Raw genomic sequence first — 25,591 nt, 5'->3', positions numbered from 1 at the left:
TGGGGATGTGATTGAAGTTGCGTTTCCATCTGTGTTAGCGGCAGGAAGTGTTACTATCATGGAAATAGATGGGACATATATCATCTCTTATCTGTACCTCCAAGAACTTAAATGATTTCTTTCCCCCAACCAAAATAAATCAAAGGAGAGGAATTTTAATTATAGTCACCAGGTGGTGAATTTAATACATCCACATGAGTCTCTGTGCTGGCAGTGTTGTCAGACGAGCTTGTCTCTCCAGGCAGGAGGATAATGGGATTGCAAGAGTCTGGAGAGGAAGAACTCTGGGGATTATAACAGCAGCTCCCCAGTGGCAAGGAAACAGCCAGGCAAGTTCTGTTAAATATAAAGGCCAGGGAAACATTGCCTCATGTCAGGGTGTCAGAGTTGTCTCCACTCACATTCTATCGTGAATGGTTTCAGCAAGGGACTCATAGAAGCTGCTCACATAGGCATTGCCCATCCAAGTCTGAGATGGAGGCTACACATCAATAATATCCCCCATCTATCAGTTTGAAGCAGTGGACAAAGCTCTAACTTGGGCCGCAGAGTAATCTGGACTTACATCTGCTCTTATAGTTAATTGTTAAAGTTTTTCAATTGATGAATATTTATTGGATGCCTAGCACATGCTAGGCACTGTTCTAAATAGTACAGATATATCAGCAAAATAGTAGAGATTTAGAGATAAGTTAAACTACACTTAACCTATTACCTAGTAACAGTTCTACTCTTAGTTGTTTATCTAATAAAAATGAAAATATATATTCACAAAAAGGCTTGTACACAATGTTCCTAGTGGTCCTATTTTTATAGTAGCCCCAACCTAGCAACAACCTAAATGTTCATCAAAAGATCAGGAGATTAATTGTGATATATTCATCACAATGGAATACTATTTACTAATAAAAAGAAATAAACAGCGAATCATTAGAAGAACGTGAATGAATCTTAAAATTATATTCAAAGAACAGAGCCAGACACACAAAAACAATACTTTTTGTATACTTCAACTTTTATGAATTTGAGAAGAGGAAAACTAATCTATAGTTATAGAAAGCAGATCAATGTGTTGTGTAGGATGAGGAGTGGGTGTCACAGAGAACTTTTGAGGGTGACCAAAAATATCCTATATCTGATCACAGTATATTTATTTTTCAAAACCTCATGAAAATATGCATTAAAATGGGTAAATGCATTATAATTTTATGTAAAGGGTAATTAGATAGAACTAGAAAAAAGGGAGAAATTTATTCCCAGTGCACATAAAGCTTATGTTCTCGGGTTGCCAAAAAATACAACAAATTTAAAACATAATAGTGTAGCAGATTGCAATAGGTGGTGTGATGAAAAACATTGTTTAAGGCCTTAGCGAATTGTAGGAGAGACAGAGTTGCTTTTTATATTAGAGAAGGCCTCTCGGCTTAGTTGACATTTGAGAAGACCCAAATGCATATCAGACCAAGGGAGGTGCAAGGGCAAAGACCCTGGGGCACTGGCATATTTGTCCCAATCAAGGAAAGTTAGGTAGGTTGGTATGGCCAAGTAGAGTGGGTAAAGTGAAAGGCAGTGGGTATAACTGTTTTATGAATAAGAATGCAACTTTGAAAATCTAAGTAGCATGTAAGGTCAAACATCTAGGTGTAAGATTCCTTAAATCTATCTCATCAGAAAACTATTACCCATCACACAATATTGTCTCTATCCACCTCTGCTCCCTGCTCATAGTCCAAACACGAAAGTGAAGCAGCAAGCAGTCTGGGACAAATAGGTGCATTGCCAGCTAATGAATACTGGAGAACATGACATGTTGGAGAACCCAGTGGGTCTTGAAGGTCTGAGTCCCAGCAAATTCTCATGTCTGCATCGACTGCAGCAAGGTCAAAAGTTGGAAAGCAGGGATATTCGGTGAGTTCTGAGCCTCCAACACAGAGGCCAGGGGAATTCTTGCAGCTGGCCAAAAGTGAGAAGTTGCTCAGCTCAGATTTGGAGCTTTCTACTGCTTTTGTGGAGATGCCATTAGGCAAATGAGCGGGTCTGAGAGAGGCCGATAAGGCGCAGGGAGAGAATGTGCTGGTCTTTCCAGAGAAGGTCGTTTGAAGCAGCCACAGAACAATAAAGCTGCTGGCCTGAGATAGGAAGGGCCTTGAAAAATAACCAAATGAGGGCCTCTTTCCTAATTCCTTGGAGCTGAATTTTATCAGGAAGGCCACTTGTGCTTACAGAAAGCTGTAATCACTCACTGTGGGACACAAATTCCCAGCGAGACTGCAGTTGCAGATCAGGTCTAAATGTTCAGGATCCTGTCTAAAGACATGTTTCTCTCTGTGAGGTCTGCCTGTTCTGTCCTCACAGCTTCTTTAGCGTTTCCTAAGCATCTGAACCATCTGAAAATCGTGCTTGCCAAAGACTATTCCTTTCTCCCAGAAGGATTAAGCTTTGGATACTCCCATGGGGAGGCCACACTGGCTACCCCTTTCTTTCATCCTTCCAGCTTCAATAAACATGCATTGGGGGCCCATGGTCACCTGCCCACCCTGTCTCTCAGGATTAATGGTTGGAAACCTCAGAGTTAGGAGTACTGGCTCCTCCAGTTTTCTTCTCTTTTTGAGCTCTATTTTTCCCTTGGGCAGTGGAAAAATCATTGGCTTTGGAACTGGAGGACTTTAATTCTAATTCTGGCTCTTCCTTATATTTCTTTTATTTATTTATTTTACTTTACCTAAGTAATGACTTTTAACTGGCATTCAGTTTTCTCATTGTTGAAGGGGAGATTATAACTTTAATTCATAGGGCTATAGAAAGGTCAATTTTGATAATAATTTTGAGATGCTTCGTGTAGTGTCTGATACATACTTGTAGCCCTAGACCTACTGGACTGCTTTTATTTCCTCAAACTTACTAGGCTTTCTCTAGTTCCAAGCCTCCTCTCACTTCTGTGCCATTGCTTTCTGTTCTTCACGCCCCACCACTTCTTTTCGTCTGGTTCTTATTGACTCATCTTTTTCATATAAATTTAGATATCATTTCCCCTGGGAAATCTTGCTTGATCATTTCCCTCTCTAGGCTCCCAAAGTACCCTGTTCTTCCCCAGTATAGCTTTTATGAAAATGTTAATTTACTTGTCTGAGACACAATCCATGAGAACAAGGGCTCCATCGGTCATGGACTGATGTCAAAGTTACTTACTTTCCTAGTGTATGTAACTTTTCTATGCTTCGTCTGCTTTATCAACCTTTGACTCTCTTAATTAAATCATCCACATCCCTATGAGTTGTATTTATCTGGTTATACAAATAAAGAATTGACATTCAAAGAGGTTAAGGAACTTTCAAATTACAGGAGTTATTAGATAATGCTTACAATTTGTTTCCAGTTCTAATTCCAAATAATAAAAATAAGCATTCTTTAAAAAGTTGTTACATGCCACATAATGTACTAAGCATTTATATTACAACCGTGCATTATGGGTGTTATCAAAATCTGCATTTTATAGACGTGTCTGTAACCTCCCAGTGAAATTAAAGAACCCACACAAGAACAAATGGATTAAATTCAGTTCTATTAGACCATGCAGCCCATGTCCCTCACTAGAGAATCGTGTTCTATTACACATTCTTTCAAAGTCTCAGTAAGTTTCATTGCACCGAAAAAATTATTTCCATGCCCCAGCTACAGTTTTGCTATTTTAATTAATAAATAAACTCATTTTATTTTTTGCCATTCTCTATAGATACAAATTTTCTGCTCAGTATTCCTATAAACAAAATCAATGACACTGGAATGTACTTGCCAAGATATTGGAAGGTTTTGTTAAAAATTCCATGAAATGGGAAATTTCTGGTCAATGTATGAACGGCAGAGAAGAGACCCACAATCTCTGTCAAAAGGTTAACTCTCAAATCTTATTACAATCTTATTTTCAGAGAAGAGGATGGCAAAAATAAGAGGGCTTTACCTCTTACATGTGGAGAAATTTTACAGGATTTAGGATTGTTAGCTTAAGAGAAGAAAACTGTCTTTGTATGTATGTGTGTATTCTTGTGTGAGACTGAGTTTAGTGATGTCAGAGAAGTTAGTCAGTTAGCTGTCTTCAAATATCAGAAACCGATAAGTGGAACAAATGATGGTTCTGGTCTTTTTTTTTTTTTTTTTTTGAGACAGAGTCTCGCTCTGTCGCCCAGGCTGGAGTGCAGTGGCCAGGTCTCAGCTCACTGCAAGCTCCGCCTCCTGGGTTCACGCCATTCTCCTGCCTCAGCCTCCCGAGTAGCTGGGACTACAGGCGCCCGCCACTTCGCCCTGCTAGTTTTTTGTATTTTTTAGTGGAGACAGGGTTTCACCGTGTTAGCCAGGATGGTCTGGATCTCCTGACCTCGTGATGCGCCCGTCTTGGCCTCTCAAAGTTCTGGGATTACAGGCTTGAGCCACCGCGCCCGGCTCTGGTCTTTTCTTAATAAAAGGAAATACTTTAAATCAATTGTAGCACCTACTCCACAGTGGAATGGCTTCTGAAGCCATGAAGCCATTCATGGAAATATTCAAGCAGAGTTTACCTCAGATATTATAGATGAGATTTCTCCATAAATAGTTTGGATTCTCCCAAAGGGAAATCCATTTGAAATGAGAGAAGTAGAAAAGATACATAACTTTGTGAAGATAGTAGACATTCCAAGAGATCTAGTCACCCTACACACATTCTTTTTTCAGGTTTCTTCCAATTCTAAGATTCCATTATTGTATGAATCTAATTTAGTAACTTTTAACAATATTGTGCATAATACATTTTGATAAACTGGCTAGAAGAAAAAAGTGAGAAATGACCTATTTTTAAAAGCATCATGGACACTTAAATGCATATTTTCTTGACTAGTCTATTGATAGGTTGTCTGGAAGATGTCTAATGACTCACATGTCTAGCAGTTCTTTGGGGCAGTTGGCTCAGATACCTTGTGTATTAGGCTATTCTTCTATTGCTGTAATGAAATACCTGGGAGTGAATAGTTCGTAAAGAAAAAGGTTTAATTGGCTCATGGTTTTGCAGGGTGTACAGAAAGCATGGCACCGGCATCTGCCTTTGATAAGGTCTCAGATAGCTGACAATCATGGCACAAGGTGAAGGGGAAACAGACACATCACAGGGTAGAAGAGGGAGCAAAAGACAGTGGGAGGGGGCAGGTGGGAGGTGCTACACACTTAAAGAAACGGATCTGGCAAGAAATCACTCAGTGTCACAAGGACAGCACCAACACATGAGGGATCCTCCCCCATGACTCAAACACCTATTTGGGCAGAGACAGATATCCAAACTATATCACTTTGATTCTGTGTGCAACCTGTGTCCACATGGCTTGCTCAGGCTTCCATACATGGCAGTTGGGTTTTAAGACATTGTGAATGGAAGCTGCAAGCTTTCTCGAGGGCATCTTTAGAAATTGCAAATCATGTAGTCTATTGATCCAAGCATGTCACAAAGCTAGATCATATTTAAAAGGGTTCAACATTTCAAAGGGTCCAGAAATAGACTCTACCTCCTGCTAGAAAAATGGTCAGTGTTACATTGCATAAAAGGAAGAGAGAAATTTGTGGCCACATTTTGAAATCTGCCACACTTGAGAAGGGACATTTCTCTAGCATCTTACTTAAATTTTTGTGGACTTTGTACCAATAAAAATAATGATCATTTATGCTATACTCAAGCATGTTTTTTAAAAAAAACTTCCAATTTTTCCTTTCCTTTAGGCCCAGGAAACTACCGTTCTACTCGCTGCTTCTATGAGTTTGACTATTTTAGATTTCTCATGTAAGTGTTATCTTGCAGTATTTATCTTTCTGTATCTGGCTAATTTCACTCAGTATTATGTCCTCCCATTGAATCCATGTTGTTGCAAATTGCAGGATTTTTTTAAGGCTGAAAACTATTTCACTGTATGTGTATGCCATATTTTCATTAGCTGTTCATCTGTCAATGGACATTTAATCTCCAATGTCTTGGTTATTTTGAATAATGCTGTAATGAACAAGGGAGTGCAGATATCTTTTGGAGATTCTGATTTAAATTCCATAGGTATATACTTAGAAGTGGGATTGCTGGATCATGTAATAGTTTTGTTTATTTTTTTTTTAGGAACTTCCATACCATTTCTGTAGTGATCACACCAACTGATATTCCCACCAACAATGCACAGGGGTTCTGATTTCCCTACATTTTTGGCAACACAAGCTATCACTGTCTTCTTGATAATAACCATTCTAACAGGTATTCAGTAATATCTTATTGTGATTTTGATTTGCATTTCTTCATTAGTGATGTTGAGCAACTTTTCATATACCTGTTGCTGTTGGCCATTTGTATGTCTTTTTTGGAGAAATGTCAAGTCATTTGCTTTGCCCATTTAAAGAATCAGATTATTTGTTTTTTTGCTATGGAGCTGTATTATTTTGTTGTAGATTTTTGGATATTAACCCTTTATCAGATATATGGTTTACAATTAGTTTCTCCCATTCTGTAAGTTGTCTCGTAATATTCTGGATTGCTTCCTTTGCTGTGCAGAGGCTTTTTCATTTGATGTAATCACACTTGTTTATGTTTGCTTTTTTTTTTTTTGCCTTTGTTTTTGGTGTCATATGCAAGAAATCATTGCCAAAGCCAATGTCAAGAAGCATTTTTCCTGTGTTTTCTTCTAGGAGTTTTATGATTTCAGGTCTTAGATTTATGTTTTTAGTTTACTTTATGTTTTTGGTGATTTTTGTGCATGGCATAAGGATTTAGTTTCATTTGTTCTTTTGCATGTTCATATCCAGCTTTCCCAATGCCATTTATTAAAGAGATTGTCCTTTTCCCATTGTATATTGTTGGCACCTTCATAAAAAATCAATTAACTGTATATACATGGGTTTATTTCTGGGTTCTTTATTCTGATGAATTGGTCTACCATGCTGTTTTGATTACTGTAGGTTTGTAATATATTTTGAAGTCAGAAAATAGGATGCCTCCAGTTTTATTCTTCTTGCTCAAAATTTATTTGGCCATTTCTTTCTTGGTTCCATGTTTATTTTAGGATTGTTTCTTCTATTTCTGTAAAAAATGTCTTTGGGATGTTGATGGGAGTTTCTTTGAATCTGTAGATTGCATTAGTAGTATGTACATTTTAACAATACTAATTAATGTATTTTTTCTAGTTTTCAGAGTTATTTAATATCTAATTACTTTCCCTTTGATTTTCATAGCACCATCTCATATTAAGTGACTTAGGGAAAGTTGTTTCATACATTTGAGCTACATATTCCTCATTCATAAAATGGAGAACATTCTTGCCCTATCTATACCTTTGAGCTGTTGAAAATCGAATGGGATAACAAAAGAATGATTAGAAGTGCCCAATATTATGATATTTCAGTGACTTCTTTACATCAAGCATCAAGAAAGGAAGTTCTATGTGATCATATTTCCTGAACACCAAATTTTCACAAAAGATTTATGAAGTACTTCAGTGTATGAGTCTTAGATATAGTTTAGATTTTGAAATGCTTGATTTTCTGGAATATTGCATTGGTTTATTAGATAAAATAATTGATATCTGAAGTTAAGATTGTTGCAGAAAGTCTAGTTGGTTGGATTACCATGCCATGGCAGAAGGGCTCCACTCTATTTCATGTCAACTGAAGTTGAACAGCATGAAAACACATAGTACTTAAAGTTTAGCACCTGGGGGGTTGGAGAGGGAGGAAAAATTTTTTAACATACCTCTACAGTTTGTATACCCACACATTTACTATTCTTCATAGTAACATTCTTTAAAGAATTTTTAAGTTCCTTAGGGAAAGAGTTTCAGGAACAGAAAGGAATGATGCAGGAGAATTATCATTTATTCTACACTTCTTCTGTCCCCAACATTGTTTCTAGGATGGCTCGCTAAATCTCAGTGAAGGTGTTATGAATGAGACACATAAGGTCACTGACACTTGCTGAAAGGCCCAGTTGGTGTCAGATTACAGATTCAGATTTAGGTCTTCTAAACCAAAGCCCTATCTACCCAGTATACAATACTGTGTTGCTGAAAAACAAAGGTCTTCGAGATGTAACCCTCTTACAGAAAAGAAATCCTATTTGTTACCCTCTTGTAGAAAAGAAATCCCAAGAGACTGAGTATGAAATTATTAGTGTGAGGAGAAGGAATTATAGTGAATCCTTTGGGATCTGTGCAAAGAACAAAGGAGGTGCTTAGTGACCCAGTCTGAGCTATATAGTCTGACTTAGAAGCAGAGACAATAATCGAAGGCTGCCTCCATTCCTTAGAACAACCTCTCGTCAATAATACAGTGGTTACACAGTATCTGAAACTTTCTCTTTCTTTTTTCTGCATTGTAGAGATGTAAAAGAGAAAAACATTTTTGAACAGAGATCTTCCTTAGTTCTATGAGCAATGTACATATTTCACTTTTTAAAAGCTGCCGACAAATAGCAAGATTCGTTTTAGCACTGGCATACCATAAATTTATTTGCTTGTTAATGCAGCTTCCCCAGTTCATGTTTTTGCTAACTAGAAACATCAAAATGTCAATCTGTCCTAAGGGGTGTATCAACCCCCTGATCTGAACTTGGTAACAAGATAAGAATATGGCCTGCTCAAGAGCATGTGCTGTCTCAAGAATCGAGACACATTGAAATCTCAATATTAGAGACTCCTACAGCAAAATACAAGAGTTGCAGAAGTAAGAGTTGTAGAATCATTGATTAATAGACAATTAGTAGAAGATAAGACTTTAGGATTTATCCTGACATGTTTTGCCTTTATTTTGGTAAAGCCTCCTTTTATATCCTACTGATATTGAGGGACAGATGGAATTGAAGTGAGGCATTATGTTAACATGATAATGAGCATCCCAGTCCACTGGAAGACAGAAAGAGGAGAGCCTGGTAGAGTGGCATAATTCAATTTGGCATTGAGAGGCTCTAGATACAAAGCAAAGTCATAAATATTGACATGATCTCACTATTATCACTGTAGCTGGGGGTTTTGTTTAAGTATGTGTTTTTCTATCTCTTTCTTATTTTGGCCAAATGCCATTGCTTTTCCTTTTGAGAATGTTCCCTCTCCAAGTCCCTGACAATGTTGTCTAGCGAGGCCTATCCAATGCCCAGTCCCCAGCCTGACAATTGGCTTATTCCATCTCCCTAGTTCCAGTTTGTAAATAAGCTTATCGCCCCAGTTAAGTGAAAGTGAACAATGGACTTTGCTAAAACATATAGAAAAAAGAGTGCCTTTTTTTTTTTCCTTACAGTTGCTGATCTAGTAAGATGATAACCTGATATGGTAGTAACCTGGCCATTTTGTAATAAGAGCCTTGCTGAGAAAGAAGCTATCAGAAAGAGAAACAGAACCAACATGCTGAGAGACAAAGGCATGATGTGGTGAAGATAGGTGTATTCCTCCTTCCTCAGACCCCTGTAGTGAGGCAAGGCAGTGTGGTAGTAAGTTCAGGCCAATCCTCTGTAAGTGGTAACCCCACAATGAGTCGATGAGTTGCACATCTGAAAAAGCAGGTGGCTAAAAGTTAATGTAACCCAGTCATTAGAATTTAAGTATTATTCAAGAGAAATGAAAGCATATGTCCATACAAAGACTTCTATGCAAATATTCATAGCTCCTTTATTCATAACAAGCAAAAGCTAGAAATAAATGTTTATCAGGAAATAAGTGGATTAAAATGTTTTTTAAAATAAAGTGAAATACTACTCAGCAATTTAGAGGAATAAATCATTGATACACACATCATGAGTGAATCTTAAAATAATTATGCTGAACAAAACACAAAAAAGAACAGTTATGATTCTATTTATAAAAACCTCTGGAAAATGCAAACTAAGTAATAGAAAAAAACTCAATGATTGTCTGGGGACAGAGGTAAAGGAAATGTTTGAGTTAGGGAGAGATTACAAAGGGATATTAAATTTTTGTAGGTGATAGAGATGTTTATTTTCTTGATTGTGGTGGTTGTGATTGTAGTGATACATATGACAGAAATTGCATGCATATCAAATTGTATAATTTAAATATGTTTAGTTTGTTATATGTCAATTATGCTGCCATAAAACTGTTAAACATAAGGAAGGTAAAGCCTGTGTTGGCCTCTTCCACCAAGAGCTGACCCACATCCATATGAGACTTGCCACAATATTGTCACATAGCAAATCATCTCAAAATTCAGTCGTTTAAATATTGACCATTTATTGTAACATGTATTGGTCTGTGGACTGAATGCATCTTGGCTGGGTTAGGCTGGACTCGAGGATCCAGGCTGCAGGTTAGGTTCAGATCTGTTCCAGGTATCTCTTACTCTTAGAGCAGCAGCCTCAAAGGAAATGAGTACTGCCCTACATATGCCAACCTGGGGCCAGGTAGATGGGCAATAGCTATCTAGACCATGTTATTTTCATGGTGTGTCACAAAAGTGCAGGAACCAAAACCAGACTGAACCACCATGTGTTTGGCCTCTGCTCATGTGATGCCTGCCAATGTTTCATTGGCCAAAGCTAGTCATAATTAAGCCCAGCTTTAATGGGGTAAAGAATAGACTCAATCACAGTGGGAGGAAAAGGGAAGTGAAATATTTGTTGAACAATAATTTAAACTATCACCAATATGTATCATAAACCAAAAAGCAAATCTTTGAATGTTAGATATTTCTGGATTCTTTATTGCAACTGAGACATGAGAGGAATGGAAATATCTCAGATATTTGGAATATTTGGCAACTATTACAACACATGAATTATTTCCTGTCCTAAAGATAATATCAGATGTACATGAGAATCTAGTGGTACTCAGAAGTTTTAGTTTTGTCAGGCAAAAAAAAAAAAATATTTACTTAATCCCATTTAAGTTAAGTTTCTGTTACTTAAACTACAGTTGTCCTTATTAATATAATTGTGGGAAACTATAATAATCAAAGAGCAGAGTCTAGCAAAACAAATAATATCTATCATTAGTTGAGCATTGACTATTTACCAGTCACTTCACTTTAGTTATTTCAGTTAAGTCTCATCACCAAGAGGCTAGGTTGGTATTATACACTATTCTCTTATTGAGAAAACTGAAATTCCATGTCTCAAGAAAAAGAGTTGAGAAGCAAAGCCAAATCTGTTGAAGCCAAGACCTGTTCCCTTTCCAGTTTACCATGTTTTTGCTCAGGAGACAATCAATGAAACATGGCACCAGAGGCATTTATGATCTTTCTCTGTGTGCACACAAAGCTAGAGCTAATTTCTTTCTGAGAGATTACCATCTATTCTGTGTTTTTTTAAGCACTCTCCTCCCATCTTCCTAGATTGATATTACCAGTGCTTAACTGCACTTAGACCTGAAAATCATTTTTGAGTCTAAACAATATGGTGCATATAGGAAAAGCCATGGATGTGCTGCCCAGAAGTGTGGCTTGGAATCTCTGATCTTCCATTTAGTGGCTTAGAGATCATGGAAAATCCGCATAAACATTTAGTGCCTCAATTTCTTCCTTTACAAAGTGAAAAAAAGAAAGTATCTCCTGTTAACCTGATTTGACAGTTAAATATGACAAACTGAAAGGAAGTTTACAAAGTGATTTAAAATGTGATGTAGGATTAATGTAACCATCATAATTAAGTTACTAATAATGATTCAGAGGGACTAATCTCTATCAGTAGAATTGTAGTTGTTGTAACAGGCAGGCGCAGGGAAATTTGTGGCTAGAGGAGGATATTCTTGCCAAACGGCTCTTAATTTAGACAATATAGACAGAAACTGTCTATGTGTTTATATAAGACAGTAACTACTGCTACATCAAGAAGACCCTGTGCTGTATCTATCCCTAAGGACTCTAATTACCCAGGGCTTTCTCCAACAATTGGCAGCCCACTCAATGACCATCAAAAGATCTTCCAATACTGGCTGTAAGGTTTTGTTCTTTCCTCAAAGAAGTCTTTATTAACTCCTCTGCCTCTGCTGAGTCCTGAAGGCCAGGTAGGTGATTAATGGCCTCTGAATTATGATCCAACCGGAAAGGCTGTTGGTGGAAATTTATACTCAGTGTGGTAAGCTAGAATTCTTTCAAGCCAGGTACTCGACATTCATTGCACAATTTAATTGTAAAGAGTAGTAGTTAATGAGAGCACAGGGGAAGAGGGTAAAATAGGAGCAGAGAGTCTGGGCTGAAGGCCAGTGCTCTCAGCAGTGAAGTTACATCTGGGATGGATGAATCATGGAGTAGACAAATTGCAGCACTGGAACAGGGTTTTCATCACCATTATATTTTATCAAGAAGGAAACTAAGGCACACAGAGAGTATTGAGGAAGCATGATCATGATGGTAACTATGATGATAACAACAACTCCCTTTAGTTTTAGTAGCTTCTGTAAGTCAGACTCTAGTTAGGAAACTTGACAAGCATCAAAGCTCATCTCAAAAGCAACATTGTAAAGTTAGATATTATTGTCAATATTTTATAGATGAGAAAAACTGAAGTTTAGCAAGATCAAATGACTTGTCCAAAATCATGAAGCATCTTGATTCCGGGTATAAACAGGGTCTCTCTGAACTTCAAAATTTTGCTCCTTCCGGTATGTCACTTATGTTGCTTCTACCATTACTCTTTACTGCTACCAGCAATGTGGAGTTAACTATGTGCCAAGCACTCACTCTGTATACATCTTCTCAGTGTTATCTCTATTTACCAATGAGGAAGCTGAGATTTGGTTTGGGTTATATGCCCAAAGCCCTGTAGCAAGCAAGAGGCAGAACTGGAATTTAAAATCAGGTCCTTCGGACTCCAGGGATAATTATCTTAGCCACTACAATAACTGGCTACAGCTCATACGAATAACCAGCACTGTCACCATAATACCCAATGTTATGGTTCAAACCCCATTTTTAATGATAAACTTCCTGATTTGGAGAGAAAAGCTAGTCAGTTTGAAGGTAAGATGAGATCAGATGGAGAGCAGAAAGTAAAGAGTGTGCAGTTTTCTGTTACTACCGCACCAATATACTCAATCCAATGGTATAAAGGAGACCCTGTTTTAATAATTGACTGTGACATTTATCAACCTGTAGAATCAACAGGGATCAAAGTTAAGGAGTCAGTCACTTCCTACACTAGAAGAATCTTGGTGCTTAATGAAACCACATTGTCCTTTCAGCTGATTAGAAAATTGGATGAATCAGACTGCCAAGATGCATGCAAACCTCTGAGCTCTGCTAAGTGTCCCTAAACAAATAAATTACAAAAATAAAGTATCTTTTTTACTTGCATATAAAAACAAGCAAATGAAAGCCTTTTGCATAGTTGCAGCAAAGGGCCCCAACCAGCCATTTTCCATTTGCAATTTAATATTTCAATAAAGTTTTATTTATTTTCATTTGCAAAGGAATTTGCTGCCTTTGAAAAGAAGTCTTGATGCTCTGATTGGTGCCAGGTAGTAGGGACGAGCTTCCACTCCCAACAATGGCCTTCTGGCTGAACAGATGACCTCCAAGCTTGTCTGCTTGTCTTCCTTTTCCCAGCTGCCTCTGCCTGGTCTTAATGTATTTATGCGTTTTAAAGTTCTGTGCAATTGCCAAATTGCCTTATTTCCTAAATAGAAAAAGAAAATGTGCTAGCATTCATCCATTTAATACATACGTGTTAAATACCTACTGTGTGCCAGAAAGTCTTCTAAACACCAGAGATATAGCAATAACAAATGGATTAGGTCCTTTTTGCATTGCTATAAGGAAATGCCTAAGGCTGGATACTTTATAAAGAAAAGAAACTTAATTGGCTCATGGTTCTGTAGCTGTACAGGAAGCATGGTGTTGACCTCTGCTTCTGGCAAAGCCTTAGGAAGCTTCCAATCATGGTGGAAGGTGAAGGGGCCGTAGGCACATCACATGGTGAGAGCAGGAGCAAGAGAAAAGAGAGAAGAGGTGCCACACATTTTTGAACAACTAGATCTCACATGGACTAATGGAGCAAGAACTCACTTATCACAAAAGGGATGGTGCTAAAGCATTCATGAGGGATTCACTCCCACGATCCAATCACCTCCCACCAAGCTCCACCTCCAACATTGGGAATCACACTTCAGCATGAGATTTAGAAGGGACAAACGTGCAAACGATATCAACAAAACAGAGAAAAATCTTAGTCCTCATGGAGCAAAGGATCCAGACAAAAATTTGTGTTTATTTGGAGTAGATGTTCGGGTAGAGGGAGGGAAAGTAGCATTAAAATATTCCACCACAGTGGGTAAAGCATGCCTTGAGGTCCTCATTGTGGGAAAGAGTTTGGAGTGCTTGTGGACTAGAGAGGATGTGTGGCTGGGGTGGTCTGGGCAAGGGAAGTATGTTGGGAGATGAGTCTAGAGAAAGAAGAAGGAAACAGAGATTGGGAGGAGGGGGTTATGCATGCTTTAGCAAGTGTAAGAGAGAGCAGGTTGCAATGAAAAAACAAAACCAAAGATTTGTAGAGTATTTCTTTGGTGGGGCAGAATACATTCTTTGGAAAGATATTTGGATATGAACTGGATTTCTAAATCCTTGTCATTTGTGCATACGTACACTTTCTAGTCTTCAGTATCTGTAAATTATAGTGGGAATGGTGGCAATTGATGCAACCCAGGATTCTTGAATGTTGAAATTCTCTCTTGACCCAGCCAGTGCCCATGAGAGCACTAAGAAAAGTATATTTTCACAGGGGACAGGCAGAGAAGGAACAAAGTATTTTTATAGGTATTCTTTATTCAAAATTCCAGAATGATTACATAGTGAGCTAAAGTGGGTCACGTGGTTGACTCCTTTTTTTTTTTTTTTTGAGACAGAGTCTCGCTCTGTCGCCCAGGCTGGAGTGCAGTGGCACAATCTCAGCTCACTGCAAGTTCCACCTCCTGGGTTCAGACCATTCTCCTCCCTCAGCCTCCCAAGTAGCTGGGACTACAGGCACCCGCCACCACGCCTGGCTAATTTTTTTTTCTTTTCTTTTGTATTTTTAGTGGAGACGGGGTTTCACCGTGTTAGCCAAGATGGTCTCGATTTCCTGACCTCATAATCCACCCGTCTTGGCCTCCCAAAGTGCTGGGGTTACAGACGTGAGCCAGCGTGCCCGGCCGGTTGACTACTTTTGCCTATACCAATGCATCACCTTTGTGATGAGAAAAGCCACGTCCAAAGAGAAACTCAAAGAAAGATACATAGGAGATAAAGGACTTTCTCCCTAAGAATAAGAGTTTAGCTTATCTAATTTGTCAACCTATGGTATTTCCAAGGCTCTGCCTAGCTTCAAGTTTGGTGAAGGTTGGGAAATTTTAACATAGCATTTTTAAGGAAAGATTTTTAAAAGGGAGAAATATAAGGTAGATGAGTAAGAGAGACAGAGAAATTGCTTCTAGGATTTCAAAGAAAAATGCTCACAGCCCTCTAAGGATGAAGTTAGTAACAAATAACCCCTTGGAAGAGTTTCAGATTTATATTATACCTTGGACTAACTTTTCTTTTTGGGACACTTGAGTCTTGTCAGTTTTAAACAAATCAGAAGAGAGAAGTCTCAAAAGTTACAATTCATGTTATTAAGGCAACTGGGAACTAGTGCAAATCGTTAGAACAATTAAAAAGATATTATTTCCACCTCAAATTTGTAGCTCAACCCATTACAAAAAAATAATTTGTCTCAGCATCTCCAAAGGTGAGATCAAGTAAAATCTCCTTAGATGTAGTATGGTTGGTCAAATGTATCACTAACTGCTTAAATGAGAGAAAATGCACTTCCAATGAGCCCCAGATCTATGAAACACTAGAAGGGACATCAAGTGACAATCTCATTGAGTCCCTGCCTCCGTTGTATAGGTGAATACATTTGTGACTACATAAAAGGTGAACTAGAAGCCAGCTGCCTTACATTCCCTGGCCGGCATTGTTTTCACACCCCTTATTCCAAGAAAGACTAGGACAGAAGGCATCAGTAGAGTTGGGAGTTCTTCCAAATGGTTAGGAGCTTGGCGCAAGCAACCCCTATGTGGAACTGCTTACCTGGTGATAAATATTGTCACTAGTGCTCATGGCACTTACTGTCTGTTGCTTATGAAGAACAGTTATTGATGGCTGTGTTGCAGGTCTGGATTGGGCAGAGGAAAAAAGAATGCCTAGTGTGAGGCTTAAAGACTGGGCTATGTTTTGGCTGTGGTCAATAACAGCTATTTCATTATTCTATAACCACCATCAGATTTTCCTCTGACTCACTTCTATCTTTGCCCACTGCCCTCCTCTGTCTTTTTCTCTATCTCCCTCTCTCTCTTTCTCTCTCTCCCTCTCTCTTTTTCTCCCTGTCTCTCTGTCTCTCTTTCTCTCTCTCTCTCTCTCCATTTTTCTCTGATCATCTCTCAAAGGTTCAACGTAATCAGCCTAGCTAGACTTGTGTCAAAGGGAAGATAAAGAAAGGAGAAGGGAAGAGACATTATCTAAGTATCTTTAATGTATGAGGTACTGGGATAAATACTTTCATGCTGTTTTTTCCATTTAAGATGCACAATCATGCTGAGAGGGGTAATCTACCCCCATTTACAAATTAGGCAACTTGCTTAGAGTTCACAGAGTTGGTAGGTAATAAAGTTGGAATTCAAAATCAGATACATCTGACTCCAAAGTGTCCTCTTTCCATGCATCCTCTTTTACATCACTCTTCTCCATCTGTCCAGTAGATCTTCCTGCTTCTTGTCCTGGGTATACATAACAGCAAATTCATTTAATAAACATTGAGCTTCTATTATAAGTTAGAATTGAAGAAGCAAAAATATGTAATACAGCTTGTTCACCCTCAAGCAGCTCCCAGCCAGTATATGCACGTGTGCTTGGGGCTTAGGTCTGATAACGAATGCACATTAGTAACTACATCTTAACACAGGACGTTTATGTATTTATGCATTCATTCTTTGAGCAAATGCTTTTTAAATACCCATTCTGTGCCAAGCATTATTTTGTTCCAGTGTTTATCAATCCTGGCTGCGTATTAAAATAATCTAGTGTACTTTTTAAGAAATACTGATCTTTGGCCCATCCAAGTAATTCTATTTAATTGGCATAGGGTAGGCCTCTGGCATCAGTATGTTTTAAAAGCCTCCTAGGCAATGATAACATGCAGTTGAAAGACACTCTTCTAGGTTCTAGAAATGAAGCAGTGAGCAAACAGGAGAAAAAGTACTCAAGATATTCACAGGGTATATGTGCCCCTTATTCAGATAGATGATGTGATAGATAAAGGAAGAGAGAGCAAGATAAAGCTGGAAGGCTGGATTGTGCATAAGTCTTCTTAAGCCTTAAGTTCAAGGCAGTTTGGATGATTTGAAGCAGGGGAATTACATAAAGACTGAGATAGCTTTGCTCTCTACATTTCTGTGATCTGGAGTAAGTAGAAGAATCTTTCATGCTAAGAATTTTTAGTTTTAACAGATTGACTGATACAGGGCTTTACTCAGTGTTGCACTAGAAGCTATGAGTATAGAAATAGGTAAGAAAAGTTCCTGCCTTCAAGGATCTTCCAGTCTAGTGTGTCTGCTAAGGGTAGGGAAAGAGGGCCTGCAGAGGAACATTGCTAGTGCAACAAGAAGTACTGAGTTGCAGCAGACATCGAGTGCTTTCAGGATATTTTCCCTCCCTGATGAGGAGCACATCATGGACACTTCTAGGTACCACCTTTGCAGAGTATCTGTAGGTGACTCCTCAATGAACAGAAGAGAAGTGAAGGGAGGACCATATAGCAGAGGGAACAGCATTTGCAAGATTCGAAAGAGAAGAAACTTGATTTAATCCAGATTCTTCAAGCAGTTCAATCTGGCTTAAGTGCAAAAGTGAGAATGGTGTAATGGAGAGGGTCACAGTTAGAAAGGAGAGCAGGAAATAACAAGCACTGTAGGTCATGACACAGAGTACCTTTTTCTAAAGCAACATTTTGCAGGAATAGAGAAGAAATTGACATGGTCAGAGTTGCACTCAAGAGTTTCCTCTGGTTTCCTCTGGTTGCCTGTGGATAAGGATAGTCAAGGCTGGAAGCCAGGAGGCCAAATGGCAGTAGTGACAGAGGTGATGGGAAAATGAAAATCCTCATCAAATGGAGCATAAGAGTAGTGGGGTTGACTTACAGGGGTGAGTGCTGTCTAGAGTCTGTTCTCTCAGGTTTATGGCTCCAGAAACTCTGCTTTAACTCTGCACCAAAGGGTAACGGGATTCTGAAGGAAAAATGGTGTAGAGAATGTGTGCACCACGTGAAGGACAAGGGAGTAGAAGATATGGGCTTTCCCCCTACCTTCACCATTTTCTAATTGTGCCCGTGAGAGCGTGTCACATTACCTTGCTGACTCTTTGTGTCCTCATCTGTAAAACAGAACTATGATGGCTACATTCATTTCCTTAGGGTTCTGGGAAGGATTAAATGAACTGCACTGCGTGGAAGCAATTCTTAGACTCTAAAAACTTTGCAATTGGGCATCATTTTCTAAATCCCCTGAACCAGTATCAGACTGTAAGGGGTAAGTATGTGGGCCACGTAGGGGGTCAGGGCTGTCAGACTCCACTTCCAGGAGAGAGTTAAACACTCCTCGTATGGACTTTTATTGTACTATCAAATCCAATCTCAAAATATCCTCATAGGCGACATGTTTGTCTCTTCCCAGTTTTGCAGCCACATCAGTTTTTGATTAGACTTACAATTAAAGTGGGGAAGTGACTTTGGAAGAGACATGCATGCTGTCAGCAGATGGGAGAGGGGATCGAGAAAGATGGAGGGAGGCTGCTGTAACACCTGTTCTGGTTGGGATTCTGAATAAATATGAAAGGTAAGCAGAAACCCAATTAGTAACCCCTGAACTCGCTCCATGTTATCTCTGCAAACACACACTCTCTTCCATCCTGTGCTTCCAAAGGATAGCAGGCTTCCTGACAAGCTATTGTAAAGAAGGATGCAGACCCAGAGGAAAGAGACAATGCAGCAACTCTCAGTTTTTTGATGTCTCGCCCAGCATCTCTAACTCAAAATTTTTTATGAAGATTAGGCATTTTCTACCTCTGAAAGCATAAAAGATGATAATTATTTCTGCTATTTTCATAGTCTCTTTTTGCTAAATAACTACTATGTGTCACATAGGCGTGCCTTTTAAAGCTTTATTATGTGCTGGTATTTATTATTCTCATTTTCCAGATAAGGAAACTGAAGTTCAGAAGGGTGCAATAGCTACCCAGCTATGGAATAAAGGATCAAGAACTTCTTGTGTCTTAAGGCATTCAGTTCTCAAACTAATATGAGAGGGAGATAGTATTGTTATTCTTTCCATTGTTGATTACTATTTTGCCTAACACCCCTATTTCCCTCTCTGCAGTGGCTCTCCCTGTGAGAGGAGTATGCTTCTTGATCACTGAAGGCTGACTAGGCGATGCAGAAGGTGAGTGGCAGTGACAGATGTCACTGTTGAGTAGAAGCTTCAAGATTTTGAGTGGGCTTTGTCATATCTGATTTTTCTTTGCCTATTAGACTAACAAAGTCTGAGATTGAGTCTGCCCAATCAGCCTAGTTTTGTCAAAGCAAAGACAATACAGAGGAGAGTCATAGCCATACATAGACATATAGACGTGAATTCTGAAATTTGAAATCTGTATGTTACACAGTGTAGCCAAGCCTGAACTGACTAATGTGCCCATTTGAGAAGACTGAAGTTAAGGAAAAGTAAATAGGTGTCCAGCTATATAGTGGTGAAACTAAAACTTGAAGTCAACGCTGTCCCACTCCAAATTGTGTGATCGTCACCATTGTATCACTCTTTCTCTCCAGTTCTCGTTCTGAGGTTTTTCTGTATTTTATAGTGACAGCTTTAAAATGACAATAAGAACAACAACAACAACAACAACAACAACAAAAAAAACACAAAAAAATCCAAACAACTAGTTTAAATAGGTATAAGAGCAGGTAGGTCCTCATTAGGAAGAAAATTGAGTTAGGGCAGTGATTTGTAATTTTGATGAACATACAGTATATCTAGGGATTATGTTATAATGCAAATACTTTTATAGCAGGTCTGGGGTAGCACCTAAGATTCTGCATTTCATAAAAGATTACAGGGGAAGCTCATACTGCTGGTCTTTGGACCACTCTTTGAGTGGCAGGGACCTACATGATGCCAGTCACTTTGCTATGGTGATGATAGAAAGATAAAATAATGCAGCCTTGCAGAGTGGTTAGGAATGCTAGGACAGGACTGGGATTAAGGACAGGCAAGCAAGGTAATAAGGGGGCAAAGTTTAAGAACGAAAGTAGAGCAAGGGCTGAACCTGTACCCTGAGAGTGTCCCCTAATTCAGTCCTCTGTGGTGTGTTTCTAGGCTGCTTCTAACAATTGAATTTGAAAACTGAATTAATATAGAGCCAAAGAAAATACTACGACTCTGTCTTCACACTGCTCCTAATGGCATTGGCCACCATCAGGCCAAGGGGGATGTTCAGAACACCAGTAAAATTGTAGACTCTGCTAATAAAAAAGATAAAATAGCTCAAAATTATGTCATGTTTTAGTTGGCTTCATATATTTTTTTAGTTAGCTTCATATTTTAAACATATTATTGTTTTTGGTTTATGTGTTTATTTCCAAAATTTCTGATTATCTTTTTTTCTTTGTGCTCTGTCCTTTTATGATATCTCTAAGTCTCTCCAAGCTAACAATTATACTAGAGTGTCTGTCAAATTGCTCCCACCATCAATATCCCTCAGAAAATGTCCTCCTGTAATTTTCAGTGCTATTTTTCCAAACTGGACTGAATATTGCTATAATAAGATGTTTGATGACATTTTTATTTGTATAGTCTAAATTGTATCTAAGTCCCAAAGCTAAAGACAAAATATCCTGTCGCTTATAAATTCTAAATAGAAACCTAAAAATAGCCAACTTTGGGTTGGCTTCCTTCATGTCTGACCCCTAGATCTTGCAAGGAACCAGCAAGCAACCTTCCTGTTAGGAACACTAGCATCCCTCTTCCTCATTCCTCAATATGCATAAGAAGACTAGGGTAGGTAAAGGGGATGACAGACATTAGAGTAACCTGGGTTTTTGCTGCCATTGTGAAAAACGTAATTTTCTAGGTAAGTTGTTTTCTCTTCTTCTTCCATAAGACAAGAAAAAGGAAATTCTCAATATCTTCCAAGCCAAGTAATAGGAAAGCCAAGAAAATAACATAAATATTTGAAATGCTTACAAGAAGAGACAGACACCTTCCTTCCCTGATAGATAAAATCCACAGAACTTGCAGTAACACCTGGTCATAGGAGATTATGAGAGAGATTCATATCTGTAACCTATTGGGCAGGTAATTATTACTTTAGTGAAAATCTCTTTCATACATACACACTCTGCCTCATTAGTGAACAGTGTCACCTGATCCTGAAAAGCGTGACTTCTCTCATCCATGATGCTTTTTTTTTGTTTTATTCTCTCCCGTGCTCTCTCCTTTCTTCCCTCTTCTCCCCTCCCTCCATCTCCTTCTCTTTCTTTCTTTCTTTTTTTTTTTTTGTTAAAGTTTTCGGCCTGTAAGCATTCTTTCTTTTCTTTAAAAAATTAAACTTTAAGTTCTAGGATACATGTTCAGAACGTGCAGGTTTGTTACATAGGTATACACGTGCCATGGTGGTTTGCTGCACCCATCAACCTATCATCTACATTAGGTATTTCTCCTAATGCCATCCATCCCCCAGCCCCCCACCTCCTGACAGGTCCCAGTGTGTGATGTTCCCCTCCCTGTGTCCATGTGTTCTCATTGTTCAATGCCCACTTATGAGTGAGAACATGCGGTGTTTGGTTTTCTGTTCTTGTGTTAGTTTGCTGAGAATGATGGTGTCCAGCTTCATCCATGTGCCTGCAAAGGACATGAATTCTTCCTTTTTTATGGCTGCATAGTATTCCATGGTGTATATGTGTCACTTTTTTTTTTTTTAATCCAGTCTATCCTTGATGGGCATTTGGGTTGGTTCCAGGTCTTTAACACTTACCATCATCTCAGGAGAAAGGAGGAGATTGGTGCATGTTGTCTGTCCCCCATTCTGAAAATGGCACATTTCCCCCTTAGTATTTGGTGGTGCTTCTGTCATCTGATGTTTACTAATATTACACAGTGTTTATGTGTCATTTACAAAAGAGGCAGTGTAATCATAAGAAAGAGCATAGGATTAGAAATTTTGTAGACTTGTTTAAATTCTGGCTCTGTCACTTGTTGTCTATATGATTTTGGGCAAAGTTAACTATTTTCTTATCTTTGACTTGTGAATAATGACAGCAAGAATAACAGTGGCAACAATAATGAAAAAGTCAATGACAATGATATCAGCATATCATTTGTTTTTCTCATCAATAGATATATTACATAATTAAAACACCTGGTTCAGCTACTAATTAATTTAATAAATTTACATTAAGTACTCACTATGTGCCTGCTGCTGTTTTGAGCATTGAAAATTCTATAGTGGGAAAGAGAACTATTATCTTTTTTCATCATAGAGCTTATGGTCATCTAGTGCAGGGGTTGAGCACACACTGGGTGCCCAAATCCTGCCTTTAATCTATTTTAACATTGTCTTTGAGAGAAGATTGGTTTTATATTTGTAAAGTGTTGTGAAAAAAGGAAAAAAAAAAAAAAAACTCATCATGGCCCACATAGCCTAAAATATTTACTATCTGGCCTTTGGTGGAAAAGTTTGCCTATTGCTGGTCTAATGGTACACACAGGAAACATTCAGTAAATGCTTTTCTCATGCCAAATCTTAACCTGAAATTGTTTGCATTGGTGTTTTGATTAATTTCTGCATCCCTTCAATTCCCCCACAGGCATCTCATTGCCCCTGCATTAAAAGTCAAAATATTCAGATGTTTATAGACCCTGTATGAGTGACCCCTATGCCTTTCCAACCTCTTCTAATTATATTTTTATCCTCCCGCGTCACTGGACTTTTTTTTTTTTTCAACAAATATGGCGCATGTGCCTCAGCCCAATGTATTGTAACTCTTGAGCTCCCCTCTCCCCAACTTTTCAGCCAGTTTACTTCCATCTTACCCTTCACAATTCAGCTCTAAAATCACTTCCTTTGCCAAAATGTCCTTGACCTCTCCTTACCAGGTGTGTTCTACCCCCTAAACCTTTTAACTGCTCTCACAACTCCTGATAATTACGGTAATTGTATATTCTTTTCTGTGATCCTTTTCTTACTATCACCTCCACACATTTGTTCCATGAGGACAAGGGGTGTATCTCTTTTGTTTATTTATTTATCTCCAGCACCTAGCATCCTTGCTTGATGCTCAGTAAATATTAGGTGACTAAATGAAACAAAGAATGAAGGATTCACTGTCATGTTTGTTGAAAAAAAAAAGGATCAGATAGCTTATAGGATTCTTTCAACATAGGGTACCTAGTTCTTCCAGGGAAATATACCCCTAACTGGAATTTCTGTGACTGCCTCTTCATACTTCCTTCATTCTCTCTATATAATTAATAGGGGCCCAGTGAGCTGTTTGTGCTGATACATCATCTGCACCACGCAGCAAATGCATTTGTTATGGAGTTATCTGGGCCAAAGCTAATGAATCATTTGCAAATGTCCTGATTTACAAAGAGAAAATTGGTTCACCTGAATAACAAGGTTTATATGTAAGGAAAGTCTTTCCAATTTTTTCACTATGTTCTGGGATGCCTCAAAATCCCAAGGAAACACACATAAGCAGTCCCCTGCAGAAGACAAAGTCCAGAGGTCACCTTGGAGGAGAACAAAAGTTCTAAGGTCAACATTCCCTCACGGCAATGGCAATCCTCTTGTGAGCCTTCAGATGCCTGAGAACTCTCTGAAATTCTCAACCAAGTATTTCCTTGTATATGTACATATTCCTAAAGACCACATCAGATTTATCAGCTTCTCACTGGGGCCTGTGGCACCCTGGTAACCAGTGCTTTAAGAAAATCCTGGGATCCCTTATTCTTAAATGTATTTGTTATTATTATTATTTTTTTTAAAAAAAAACGAAGATAAGATAAGGAGCGAGCAGAGATGACTGTAAGTCCCGAAGTGATCCTTCATATTTCTCGTCTCAACCTTCTCTGACCCACTGTGCAGATGAGAAGATTCAGATCATTTGAAGAGCTGACTTGTGCAGGGCTTTACAGCTTTACAGCAAGTGAGACACAAACCGAGGACTCAGATTCCGCCAGCTCACTGTCCTTTCTACTACACCCTGCTCTCCACCGATATACAATTGTTTATTTCTGCTTTCATTCCTTTTCTCATTCACTCACCCAACTTTTTTCTTCTTCATGTATTCTCTCACTGTCCCACATTATCATTTTCTCAAGGTTAATTTTTAAAACTATTTATTATTTGTGACTAGATCATTTCTAAGAAGAATTTTTGACTTCAATAAACAATTGTTCAATAAGGCTGTTAAATTAGAAAATAAATGCAATAGAACACATTTATCTTTTCCTTTCTGAATGCATCTCTCAAGTGATAGTAAAGAAATAAAAAGTTGTATAAATCTACAAGAACCAAAAAAAATGGAAGAAGAAAGGGCACTACATAAGAAACTTCAACAAGTTTTAGGAATTGAAGACGGAAGATTCAACAAACAGAGGCAGAACCACAAAATAAATGTCTGCAGAGGGAGATACTGATGAAAAACAAACCAACTTATCCTAAGAAGTCAATATAGAATAACAGATATACGAGGATGGTAAAAATTTGGGGGCTGATTGAATGTCTATGTATGAAGGAGTTGAACATCACTCCATCTCCTGAGTTCTCGTAAACCACAGAGCAGTCGTGCCCAGAGACCAGAGGCAGGAGGATGGAAAAATCTGAATGGCCCTAGAAAAAGGACTTTCAAATATGGTTATGGTGGTCAGTCAGTGAAAGTAGTGATTTCCCACCCCTTCACTTTGATAATAAAGCCCAGTGATAAACCCCTCCAATCTGCTCAAAGCGTCAAATTAGTTTTTTTGTACCTAGAAGGTGAAAAAGCAGTAAAGGATCAACTGATAGTTTACAGGCATCCAAAATGACTGGGAAAATTCTAAACCAATAAATATGAAAGGAAAAGCTGGAAGAACACAGATATGACAGGGAGTGAAATAAAACTTCTGAACCAAAGCTATTAATAATGTAAGCCTAGACGTTGTATCTGAAAAAAACGAAGAGGCTGGTATAAAAGATAATAAAAAACAGAAAATAATTCTTATCAATTATGTGTGTGTATATATGTATATATGTACATATACATGCATTGACTGAAATTTTAACTCCAATAAAAAGTTGCAAGACAAAGTTAAGAAAATATTCAGACAGAGAAAATGACAAAAAGATAAAAAGCATGTGGGACAGTTTTCCAAGTATTGCCTGTAAGCTCTACATGCACCATTTATAGCCTTCTCTAAGACAAGGGAGATGGGCCTTATGAATGTTTCTTCTTTGCCAGTTGGCATGAAACTGGAGGAAAACTAGAGAATGAAGGGTCTTTTCCTCCAGGCTCTAGTTTGCTCTTCTCCCTAGGTTCCTGTAGTGCACACAGCTT

At 38.4% G+C, this 25,591-nt stretch overlaps 1 long non-coding RNA gene across 10 annotated transcripts in view; it reads left to right on the top strand.

The window, feature by feature from the left end:
• Positions 1-25,591, top strand: part of LOC102136378 (uncharacterized) — a 145,767-nt gene that overhangs the window by 46,255 nt on the left and 73,921 nt on the right. For 4 of the 10 annotated variants that reach the window (XR_012425029.1, XR_012425028.1, XR_012425030.1 and 1 more), the window contains exons 2-5: positions 5,740-5,800; positions 6,125-6,256; positions 18,675-18,836; positions 19,377-19,439. This is a non-coding gene — a long non-coding RNA (uncharacterized lncRNA). Of the gene's footprint in view, positions 1-5,739; positions 5,801-6,124; positions 6,257-18,674; positions 18,837-19,376; positions 19,440-20,372; positions 24,550-25,591 lie in introns of those variants that run through there. The other 6 variants (XR_010581455.2, XR_010581453.2, XR_010581454.2 and 3 more) reach the window with 3 other exon arrangements.

The sequence above is a fragment of the Macaca fascicularis genome, chromosome 15 (genome assembly GCF_037993035.2).
Source record: "Macaca fascicularis isolate 582-1 chromosome 15, T2T-MFA8v1.1".
Taxonomy (NCBI): Eukaryota; Metazoa; Chordata; class Mammalia; order Primates; family Cercopithecidae; genus Macaca; species Macaca fascicularis.
The sequence above is the reverse complement of the archived record's forward strand: the minus strand, read 5'-3'. Positions and strand labels throughout refer to the sequence as shown.